At 37.8% G+C, this 12,611-nt stretch overlaps 1 protein-coding gene across 13 annotated transcripts in view; it reads right to left on the bottom strand.

Moving 5' to 3' along the window:
* MYT1L (myelin transcription factor 1 like) overlaps positions 1-12,611 on the bottom strand; it is a 310,091-nt gene that overhangs the window by 289,976 nt on the left and 7,504 nt on the right. The gene's annotated exons all lie outside the window — the stretch shown is intronic.

Genomic DNA, 12,611 nt, shown 5'->3' with positions numbered 1-12,611 from the left:
CATCTCAACCACTTTGCCCTTTCCACAGCTATCCCAGCCCAAAGTCAGGGATTAATACCAGCTCAGGTATATTTGCACACCATGCACCCATACTGACCATTTTTATGGAGACATACTTTTACTGGCTTTTTGGCAAACAAGGAGATGACAGAAAGAAACTCACCAAATGGAATGAGAAAGGAACCACATCCCTTCACCCAGCTCAGCAGGAAAAGGCGAGTCAAGACTCATCTAACATCTTTACTCCTGTTTGCTCTTTTTCAAATTACTTCTCAGGTGGTACAATCAAACTGAAATCCTTTCAAGCAGTAGTGCCTGTCATAGACTTGAAAAAGAACACCATGCTCTTTGCCACCATCAAGGAGATGCTGTTCTTATTTTACCTCCTCACCTTCTTTTCCACGTTGGCCCAGAGAAATGTGTTTTTATAAAAAGTCACTAAAATTAGTGAGTAGCCTGGCTTAGAAATGCTAGTGTTAACATTTGCAGATCCGCTCTCAAGCCACACTGTCAATTTGCTAAGTGTCTTTTGTATTAAAAGAGATGCAATGGTTAAACTAACACCCTCCTGGAAACTATGCCAAGGCACATGGAAAATGAGGTGACTGGAGATAGCCAACGCCGCGTAATTGAAGGCAAATCACGCCTGACAAACTTGGTGGCCTTCTGTGATGGGGTGACAGTGCAGGTGGCTGAAGGAAGAATGACTGATGTCATCTACCTGACTTGTGCAAAGCCTGTGACAGCATCCTGCACAACATCCACATCTCTGAACTGGAAAGACATGGACTTGATGGATGGACCACTCAGTGGAAAGAAACTAACTGAATGGTCACACTTAAAAAGTTGCAGTCAACAGCTCAATATCCAAATGGAAACCAGTGACAAGTAATGTTCCTCAGGATCTGGTACTGGCATCAACAAACATCTTCGTTGGTGACACAGATTGTAGGATTGAGCGCACCCTCAGCAAATTTGCCAACACCACCAAGCTGTGTGGCACAGTCAACACGCTGGAGGGAAGGAATGCCACCCAGAAGGACCTGGTCAGACTTGAGGTGGGCCTGTGAAGTTCAACAAGACCAAGTAAAACATCCTGCACCTGGGCTGTGGCAATCCCAAGCACAAATACAGACTGGGAAGAGAAAGAATTGAGAGCAGCTCTGAGGTGAAAAATTTGGGGTTGCTGGTGGATGGAAAGCTGGACATGAGCCTAAAAGCCAACCACCTCCTGGGCTGCATCAAAAGCAGCATGACCAGCAGATCAAGGGAGATGATTCTGCCCCTCCACATCAGTCTCAGGAGACCCCCACCTGGAGCACGGCATTCAGCTCTGGGGTCCCCAGCATAAGAAGGACATAGAGTGACAGGCACGAGTCCAGATGAGGGCCATGAAGACAACTGGAGGGCTGGAGAACTTCTCCTATGAAGACAGGCTGAGAGAGTTGGGGTTGCTCTGCCTTAAAGCCCCTTCTAGTACCTGAAGAGCGCCTATGAGAGAGCTGGACAGGGAGTTTTTACAAGGGACAGGAAAAGGGGGAATGGCTTCAAACTGAAAAAGAGTAGGTTTAGATTAGATATGATGAAGAAATTCTTCACTGTGAGGGTGGTGAGGCACCAGAACAGGTTGTGCAGAGAAGCTGTAGATTCCAAATCCCTGGAAGCATTCAAGACCAGGCTGGTTGGGGTTTTGAGCAACCTGGTCTAGTGGAAAGTGTCCCTGCCGATGGCAGAGGGGTTGGAGCTAGATGGTCTTTAAGGTCCCTTCCAACCCAAGCCACTACACAATTCTCTTAAGATCTAAAAAAGCACAAAAAGAAAAAAGGATCAGGATAATGGTGTACTGCAAAGCAGTTTATAGCTAATTTATATGCAAAGCTAATTGTAATTCAGATAAGCATATCACAAGATAGAAGAAGTTGCACAATGTTACACAAGCAATGAGGTGTATCCAAATCTATTTTTTGTATCTCTGCCATACAGTGACAAAGTAGGAATCTCTACAACCGTAAATGCTCTTCAAGTGACTACAGCTCTTTTGTTGAAAACAATTTTTTAACCACATAGACCAAAATGTACATGTCTAATGTTCAAAGAATCCCCTTCTTCTTGTGTCTTCTAACCAGAGACATGAGATTTTCAGGCAGTACCTGCTGAGTGCTTGGAAAAACAAGCCCCTTACACAAAATTGAGGAATGCACAGATCTCAGTACCACTGGACTAAACAAACTTGTATAAGACACTACCACATAAATCCTTGAAATTTCAGCTCCAGAAATTTTTTGTCATACAAGGCTAATGGATTAATTCTCACTAATTTAAAACAGGATCTTTGGCAAAGCAAATAGTAAAGTCATGTGAGTCAAACCAGATCCTCAGATTTAAAGAAAAGAATTTTGAACTTAATTGTAGTTTATTTCATAACATAAAAGAAGAAAGTATTAAAAAACTAATTTCTAATAGAAAATCAAACTATCTCATTTGAAAGGAGAAATATTGTCATGTTTTTCCATTCCTGCCCTAATTCAGAAAACAGACATCTTCTTTTCTAAAGCATGTGATTCCTCCCAATGTTTCCAGCATGATTAATATATAACATAGCTGGTTCTCAAGATTTGCAACAATGCATTCAAACTTATCTAGTGTCTTGTATGATGAATACAAAAGTTTATGTACTTACAGCAAATTGTATATTTATCATTTGCATTCAGGTTTGTTTTTTTTTTTTTTAATTCTGTGAGTAAAATCCCTGTGCATACTTTAAGGCAAACAAAGCAATTTCAAGGAAAATGAAGAAAAAGAGGCTGGTTGTATTTAAAAGACTATTTTATAGTCAGGAACTTATCACAAATGATTATGAATGTATCAATTACACATTTCTTAGTAAAGAGAAAGGTTGATTAATGCTGATATCCTATGCCTTTCAATTTGATACTGTTTTGATCATTAGTGTTACAGGCTACCTGTAAACAGGGGCAGCAACATGCCTCCAGAGAGGACTGAAAAATACTTCTTGGCTTATGTCACGGGTGTGATACCTCTTGGGGAATGTTGTTTTCAAGCTTACCATAACCAAGGTACTGGCTGATGAAGGGACAATTTAGAGCAATAAATGCCAAGATCAAATTTAGTATTCAGAAGTTTGGGCAAAACAATAAAGAAATCAAGAATTCAATTTATGAAGCATGGGTTAATAATTCTATCTTAAATGGAATTGCTTTGAAAGCCATACTGGAAAAGTAAGTTAACAGCTGAAAAACCTAGAAATTAACACAGAATGCTTTCCTCCCTTCAAGAAATTCTCAATTACTTCAGTGGAACAGGATTAGGCCATTGGCTCTGTAAATGTAGCCATGCAAATGTATTGTCTTCTTGTACTAATATAGATGTCTGGCAATTTCTTTTTGCTGTTACCATGGTTCTAAATATTCTGACGTTTCAGCAGAAAAATAACATTTAAGTGTATGACTGAACACTGGGACATTTTTTGGACATTTAAGGGTTACAATTGACAATGAGGTCAAAATTTCTACTTTAAAAACATTAAACTATGATCTGAAATCTGTAATTCTCATATAAGAAAATTCAGAATGTGTATTAATAAAAAAATATCAAGAAAGCTACTGATTTTGCTTTCTAAGTTTCTAGCCCGAAATTTTTGGTTCCTATTCATCCATTGGCTAGTAAAAATGAGCAACAGGTGGAATCTCCCAACTTACTTGCATCCTTATGTCAAAATACTACAGATGAGTAAGAAAAAGCCCCATTTCTCCCACAGCAAATACTTTTAAGCTCCATTTCATAATAGAAATATTTTCCAGTAAGCAGCTGGGCCACTGAGCAGCTCTTGGGAATACAGGTTCTGTAGAACTCAAGAATCATAAGGACCACAGATTACCTCAAGTTGGAAGGAACTCTTAAGGATGGAGTCCAAACCCCTACTCCTTGCAGGACTACGCAAGAGTAAATCATAAGCCTAAGAGTGTCATCCATATGTTCCTTGAACTCCATACGGGGAGTCAGAAGCTCCACAGAAATAAGACACCATTAGACAGGAGAATTTTGGAATTCAGGATAGTTTATGCAATTTTCAGACAATCTGGAAGGAAATGCTTAACATGGTGAGACCACAGAACTCTGCTTAAGGAATTTCAAGAAGTTGAAACTCAGCTTCCCCCAATTCCTGGCTTTTTTGTGGGGTTTTTTTGAGAGCCTTGGTTCTTTCTTAATTTCCCATATTAATGGTTCAAATACTCAAATCTATAGTACCATTACAAACATATGGAACAAATCAGTGGAGTTCTCATGTCTTTTCATATTTTAGTACCTGTTTTCCCTGCATGTTCAGCGTTTCACTTTTATCAGATTTTTAAAAATATATACAAAATTGAGGAAAAGTAGAAGATGGAGGCAGAAAATAAAATTTGCTATGAAGTAGGAGCACTCCACAACTGATTTAAACACACCAAGACTCATGATGCAAATCTCGCATCATCAATAGCAGATGCAAAGCTTTTAGATACATGACACTGTAATTTCACTTCTAATTTTGCACCAAGTTTATATCAACCTATCAATGGAAATGCCTCAAAATCAGAAGCATTTATACACTAAGAAATTAGTGGCGTGGTGGCTCTGGGAATCTGCAAACCCTGACTGTTTAGTTGTGGTTAGCAACTTGGTGCTGACAAATCTTATGTATTGAAAAAAAGGTGTCAATTTGTATATATTTTACCATAAAGGTGCAACTGTGACTCTTGTAAAGTACACAAAAAGCAAGCAAATTAGGTAGTGAGATATCCCATTCACACTTCTCTTAACTTCTGAGTACATAAACACAAGTGAGACTTTTGAGTGGTCACAAGATGTGGCTCACTAACCTCTATTAAATTATGAAATCTGAGCTCACATTTTTAGGAATCCTCTTGCAATATTGCACTGCAAGGACAGTTTTCTAGACCAAAATATTTATAAAGATAGCTACTTCATAAACTGTAATTCTCAAAAAGCTGCTCTATCTTTTCTTCCCTAGTTCCTGAAGTGATTCACCCGGCATCTGGAAACAAAGATACACGTATTGCTCAGTGGCTTCTGATGTATATTTGCAAAATTAAAAACACCTTTAAAACCAAAAAGGAAGATGCTTTCACTAAGAGTAGAAATACTTATGATTCTGAATACAGAAGACCAATTATAGGAGTCAATCTGAATATAATTCCTGGAAGCCTCAGAAGCATACTCTGATATGTGTTATTGGCAGTACTGCTTTGAATCTGATTGTTCTGCTCTTTGAGTAAGCTGCACTTATGACTGCTAAAAAAAAGTGAATTTCAAGTTAACCACATTTTACTGAATTTGGCAAGAAGCATGGGCATAGGAAAAGGATGTTCCATGTCAGTTTTTCAAACAGAACACATCCATCACAGTTTTTGCAAAATAAAAATTTATTAACTATATCAAATAACATATAAAACAACAAATAAAAAGTGCAGAGTGCATGAGTCATTAACACATGTGCAATCTTGTCATATGCCCGTATTTTCCACTGGAGTTGGCTGGAATTAACACTGTGGCAATCTGTGCTGCCTCTTGGGCAGGTAGGAGGTAAAGGAAGAAGGTATATGGGATGAGACCTGCTTTGCAGGGCAGTCTGTGAAACACAGTGACTGCTGCAGTGAAATGACTGGGTGTTTTATCCCATGCTGCTTTGCAGGGCCTGCATTTGCTAAATCAGGATGCTCAGCCTTCAAGGTAAACTATTCAAGTGTGCCTTTTCTCCAGCATGTTGTGTCGCAAAGGCCAAACAGACCTATGGAAAATATCTACCTTCTCTTTCTTTTCTTCCTTCTAAACATCATCTGCTTCTTCTCAGGCAAGGTCACTGATAAGCAACAACAAAACAAAAAAGGCATAGTTAGATTGGACAGATCATAGATAAAAATCTCCATCCTTTTCCCACTTTTTTTTTTCCTCATAAGATATGAAATGGATCAGCCTCACTGTGGGCAGTTCAGAAAGTCTGTCATTGATGGCTACTTTAAATTTAGCACCTTTTCAAGACCTTGGATACAGAGGGTGGACTACCACAGGTACCAGTTGCAGAAACATGGCAGTAAGTGACTGAACAGACAGCAATCTGCTCAGAAAGGGCAGAGACCCCTGAGAAAGTTCTTCAGAGCAGCTGGAGTTCACCCAGACACCTTACCAGCCTTTCTGCTATAAGCACTTCTCCAGAGCTGATAAAAGTGAGGCACTAGCATACTGTAAAAGCAGATGTAAAAGAGGCCTTCCTCATTCTCAGCATTTAAAGAATACTTGCTGAAAAATGCTGACAGTGTCCTGAAGATAAAAGGGGATGTTCATGCAAAGATCAACCTAAAAATCCATGAATGGAAATAGATAGCTGCTATTGTTTAATTCAGTGAGCAGCTTCTCTGAGCCAACATCAAAATGGCTCTGTTCCCTGAAATAAAAATTTTAAAAAATGTTGCACTGGGCTTACTCTCAGAAAGCAAGGGGCTGCATGTATGAAGGTTCCACTACATGTACACATTTTATTCACAGAAAACACAGTTTTAGCAAACAATTACAAGTCTACTTTTAAGAATCTTGTTTCCCATCTGTTCTAATGGCATACTAAGGTGTCAGTTTCATTGCCATTGTTTTTGCCCCTGCACACAAAGAACTGATATTTAGTCACAGAAATTCCACATGCCCACATATATTTATCTATATTTAGCACACATTTATGAATACTGGGTGTGGTGTATTTTATCTTTTGGTTTTGTTTTTACTTAAAATTGACAGTGCATATAGGAGTGTTAAAATAAACTGGCTATTTGAAAGGCATTTTCTTTGTTTCCTGTCCCTTTGTAATCAGACACTACGCTAAGAGAGCGATGAAAGAGCTGAAGGGAAAGAATAAGTTCCTAGAGCTGGGAAAAAAACAGAACAAACTAGCAGAAGTAGCATATAAAAATAAACTTACCTGAGCTTTTTTGTCTTTCCAGCTGGTCCTTGGATTCATGACTTCCCTCCATGTACATCTCTTGACTCCTCTGTGTAATCCTTCTTAACAAGTTTGTTTGTCCATATCCACTTCTCAGGTTCTTTTCCTTCTCTTTTTCAAGATCATATGTCCAAGGGTCACAGAATTCTGATTTTTCTTAGTGTCCAAACTCTGTATGTTGGCTAACAGAACCTCAGTTTTTCCACCAGCAGTTTCCTTTTAATTGAATGTTTGATTCTTTTTCCCTGATGTGACATTGTTACTCATTCCTCTCATCACAACCTTTCCATCTTACACATGCAATGTCCAAAAACCACCTTGGTTCTTGTGAGAATGCTGCAGCCTGGCCTGGGCACACTAACCCTGAGGACTGAAGTATGCTATTTTCCTGGAATATGGAGGTCCAGTAACTCCACACACAGTAAAGACCTTAGCTCAAGTAGATCCAAACATGCAGAGTATTTTAAAAGGTAGAGAAAAACATTTATTCATCACTGGAAGTGATAAGATCTGGAGTTTGATGAAAACTGGAGTTTGAGACTGGGTGCAGGTTGATCACAGCCAAAGGAACAGTGGATTGTGAAATTCTTGAAGAGCAGTAAATCTGTTTCTCTTAGTAAATACATAACATATCAACTGTACAGGCATCTTACCACTGCTGGAACAGACATCTTTTTCTATGTGTGAGGGTATTTTAACTTGACCTGAGTAAACTCTGGGTGTTTCCTAGCAAGATCCGGAATGGACTTTGTGCTTGTACATGCTGAAAAAACACAAGCATTACTTTTTAGTGTCAACTCCCAGCCCAAGGAATCTGTTTTTCTGGATTTTTAATTCAAACCATGCAGCTTAACCAAGACACTGCTGAAACATAATTCTGAATTCATAATAATTTGTGCTAGACATACCAAGAGTGTTATAAAGATACAAAGAAAGTATCTGTAGTACACCTCATCATTTTCTATGACATAAGTTCTTCTATGACGTAAGTTCTTTCTATGACATGAGTTCTTCCTAAATATGCACATTCTTCTCTCCCCCCCTTCACTCTCTGATTTAGTCTCAAAAGTGCAGAACTTAATATCCAGCAAAAACAGAACAGATGATTTGGGATACAAGCATCATAAAGTCACCCCAGGACAGCCCCTAAAAAATCTTGAGTATTTGTTCATAGGATATGACAGCCACAATGTATGCAAACAACTAATATATGTTTTAACTATGTTATAAAGATAGTTTCATATTCAAACATGGCCTTTTCCTCTTCGAATGACAGAGGAATTGCTAGTATCTCTGAAAATATTACCAAAACAAATCACTAGTGCTGAAAACTAATACACAGAATTCAACAGTACTGAGGTAGGAGATGTGAAATAAAAGGATGAGCCACTGATTTACAGTATCACAAGAGGCCTGGGAAACCCCTTTCAGTAGTATTCCTTATGTGAGAGAATGCCCTGCTGCAGCACTGAAGAAATGCCAGAACATCTACTCCCTACAGTTTATCCTCAAAACAAACCTTGGAGATCTTTAGAGATCTTCTCTTTCTGCATTTTGACTATTTTATTTGAACTGAGGAACTGTTCAAAAAGTGACAAAGATGGACTAGGTTAAATGCTGTAACATGGTACTTATTCACACTACATTAGGCAGAGGAACACTAAAATTAGGCATAAAAATTTTATTCCCTTGGTAATATCCTGCAGTATTGGCTAGAGACAGAAGGAAAAACGGGGATTTCCCTTGGAAAAATAAAGCAAGCTGTTGATATGAAATATAAACATTGCAGTATTACATCTGCAATAGTATCACTATTTCTATTTGAGGGGACGGGACATGAAGGAGACAACATCACCAGAAAGCCTGGAAAAAAGGAGCCATTCAGTGAGCAGTCTAAAGTCTTTTTGGAATGGTAACTGTACTCTCCATTATGTTCTGCCAATAAACAATATTATTAATAAAAAATCTTGAGAGAGTGAGGAGATGTCCCCTTTTGATTTTACTGGAGCCACATGAGAAATATGTTTGGCCTGCCATCCTATAAAATACTATTACAAGCCTGTTCCAAAGCTCCTCACTGCTCTCTTTTCTTTGGGGTCAGAAGCAAGATCATGCAAAGTAGGAACAAAACAGCAGCCTTTTTAAAACCCCTCATAAAAATATTTTTTCTTAAATTGCTGCTTTGCCCTAATTCACTTTATTACTGCACCAAGCAAGGCACAGGACTTGCCAGATTCAGACTAAACCAGCTTAAGCCATACCAAGTGAACATGTATTTGTTGTATACTATGCCCTTTGTAACCAACTTCCTGATAAAAAATGCCAAGAAGACATGAGGTATGAGAAATGCAGACCTTAAATACTTCACAAAATAACAGACCCCAGTACTGGTTTGGTTGGAAATCTGTGACCTTACAGATGTTTATGTGTTTGCTTGGTGCAAAACTATGATCAACTTGGCTATGACAGACCTTCAAGAAACATAAAATTTATCCTGAAGAAAACTGTTTTCTCAAACCAACTGCCCAGATGCATTAGGCAGGTGGGAGTTTCAGCAAACCAAAGGGTCTACTGGCAGACACAACATTGATTTCCTATTGTTTACAACCTACCAGACAGTTCTATACTGACCTGATTTGATGGTTCTCTCTGGGGCACCCTGCAGCCCTGGCTATTTCCACCACCAAGCTGGCCAGCTTCCTTACTTGGCGACTGTGTTCCACATCTGCAGCTTCAGTGCAAACATGCTGAACCAGTATATACACACTGAAAATCTGATCCGAGATCGGATTTTAAATCCGATCTAATAATAATGTTTACTGTTTTCATGACTAGAAGTATGATCCCTTTAAGGGATCAAAAATTCTATTGTGATTTTTGTCTGTCTCCACATTCAACTCCCTCTCCCCACACAAGATGTTTCCCCTTCATTTCAGTTTCACTACATTTTGCTGCTTTTTCTTCTATGGCTGAAATAGACAGAGTGATTCTAATCAATGCAAAATACTGTGAAGGATTCTAAAGAGATAATCTTTGTCAACAAGCTACAAAAGCTTTGATTTTTTTTCTCCTTGTGACTTTTTAATCTAGGATATGTGGAGAAGACAATGCTATTTGGTCTGCACCCATTTTTACTCCATAGAAATCTGGCTGCACTTCTGTTTAAAACACCACTGATAATCTTATTAGCATTTCTCATTATTCTTATTACGAGAAAGAAAAGGTCAGTAAGTAATTCACAGCCATAAAGTTTTCTGGTACTATACTATCAGGAACTTCACATCTTTACTGAAAGTTGATCATCATGATGCAAACATTTATCAAGCTCAGACAAAGTGATATTAAACTCAGTATTTCCATGAGGATATTCAGTGCTGCATACCTATTTAATATCAAAGTACTTTTCCACCCCTGACTCTCTCAAAAAAACAATTACTGTTCTCAAAGTTGATCAAGAAATGATTCTAACACAGACAACTTTGTTTTATAAATGTGCTTGGCAATGCACTTAGAAATACCCATGCTCATTTCCCATGGAAATGCTAATGTATGGGAATTATATTTTCATTTTTTTAGGGTCCATATTAAAGCCTGACCAGCACAGACCAGTTTTCAAAACAGTTTCTTTTCTGCCATTCATATAGCAAAGTTTCTATGCCTTGCTAATAGTCTGCCGCATATGTGTAGCATGTATGTGTATATAATCAAAATATTCCTTTGCATATCTTACTCATCTCCTCAACACAAAAATTAAACAAAATAGAAGAGAACAAGAAAAACAGAAACCCTCAAAAATAGTCCTTAACAAATCTGGAGAAATCATATATCTCTGATTATACTGAAGTAGCTCCTCTTCTTTCTTAATTGTCTTTGTCTCCAAACACACAGTTGCTCAATTTTATAATATGTAACATCCAAGACTGTAGAGTAAAACAACAAAGTCATACTATGAACCAAGAACTACTACAATAAAACGGATGCCCTTTTTGAAAATGTGGGCATATAACTGGGTATTTGAATCTAAAACAAAGAAACCGCTGCAAATATTTGGCATTTAACTATTGCCCTTGTTGGTGAAAATGGGGGGGAAAAGGGGGGGGGGAAGGGGGAGGAAGAATATTCACTCTCCAGAAAGTTCAAGCTGTAAAATACATACAAAATTGAATCTACTATTCAGATCAGATTAAAATATACCTAATTCTACATTTACGCATTGTAATAATTTACTCTTCTCTTTGTTTCACTTGATAAATCAATGTAGTTTTTAGAAAAATATAGTTACTTAGAAAGATCCTGGTTTTTACATAGTCTTGCATCACTCTGTATTTCTAATGTTCAAAGTGTTGTGTTGCCATCTTAATTGTTTTTAAATGTGTCATATTGCAAACAAGTATAAATATATAGTTATCAGGTGACACTACAGCAACCAAGTTTAACCTTATCATTCCAAACTAAATCAACCTTAATAAATCATATGGGGTACCTGCAAATTGCCCAGCAAGGGTTAACTGTTTGTTCCAATATTTGGGGGGCTTTTTTGTTAGGAGAGTGACATGACAAAGACTTCTATTTGTTTGGAAATTTTTCAAAATAAACTATCACCCTGAACTGAAATGGCAATTAAAAAAACAAAAAAGAAAGGGAAAGAAAGGTAAAAACTAAACATCATTTGGAACTGTAGCTGTTGTTCTCCCCAGCAATATACTTAAAGGTAACAAAACCCCCACACCACTCAAATTACAGCAAATAATCTATTAAACTGTTCTACAATAGTCACAAGAACTATGTAAAGACAATTACCAGATAATAATTTCTACTTAACCACAACCTTAAATGCAGTTTCAAAATTAGGTCAGTTAAAATGAAAATCACCATTTTTAAGGAGGTTAGGAATCATTAGAATTGAATAAAAATATTCCTAAATGACTACACAAAAAAAAGCAAACATAACTAAATGTTCAAGTACTCCATATTTTATACACAGCATCAGAATTATATAAGAAATGCTTATCAATGGATGCTCTGTTCAAGAAGTGGAATTCCAGTCTGACTCAGTATTATTATGTGACAAAAAAATATCTAATTCACAGATAGCTTGTTTTTTTTCTTTTTTCTTCTCTCAAAAAAGAAGCCTTTATAAGGACACATATGTAGCACAGATACATAGAGCTGAGAGAATCACTAGCAATTTGTCAATCTGCAACTTGGGCTTTAGCGTTACTGTCGAGTTTGTGTTAAATAAGCATTTTTTCCCCTTTCAACCAAGAAAATGCATACCACACCAATCAAAACTAATCACAGCAGGGCTTTCATTGAAACAGTAGTTGCTAATTTTACAGGTCTGCCCACATTGTTCTAGAAAATAGGAAGCAGAAATCTGACATTTCCAACAGTCATTATTAAAACAACAATCGCTGAGAGCTCGATCCTGTTCTCACTGGAAGCAATGTCAAACTCCCCGTTGACTTCAGGGAGAGCAGGATCGGGCCCGAGCTGCTCAGCCTCCTCCAGCTCTATGCACAGGAGTATGTGTTGAGGAGCTGGGGGGGAAGAAGTACAAGCTATTCCTTTGTTAACTGCCCAAAGAGTTGAACTTTCCATC

Source organism: Ammospiza caudacuta, chromosome 3, assembly GCF_027887145.1.
Source record: "Ammospiza caudacuta isolate bAmmCau1 chromosome 3, bAmmCau1.pri, whole genome shotgun sequence".
NCBI lineage: Eukaryota > Metazoa > Chordata > Aves > Passeriformes > Passerellidae > Ammospiza > Ammospiza caudacuta.
The sequence above is the reverse complement of the archived record's forward strand: the minus strand, read 5'-3'. Positions and strand labels throughout refer to the sequence as shown.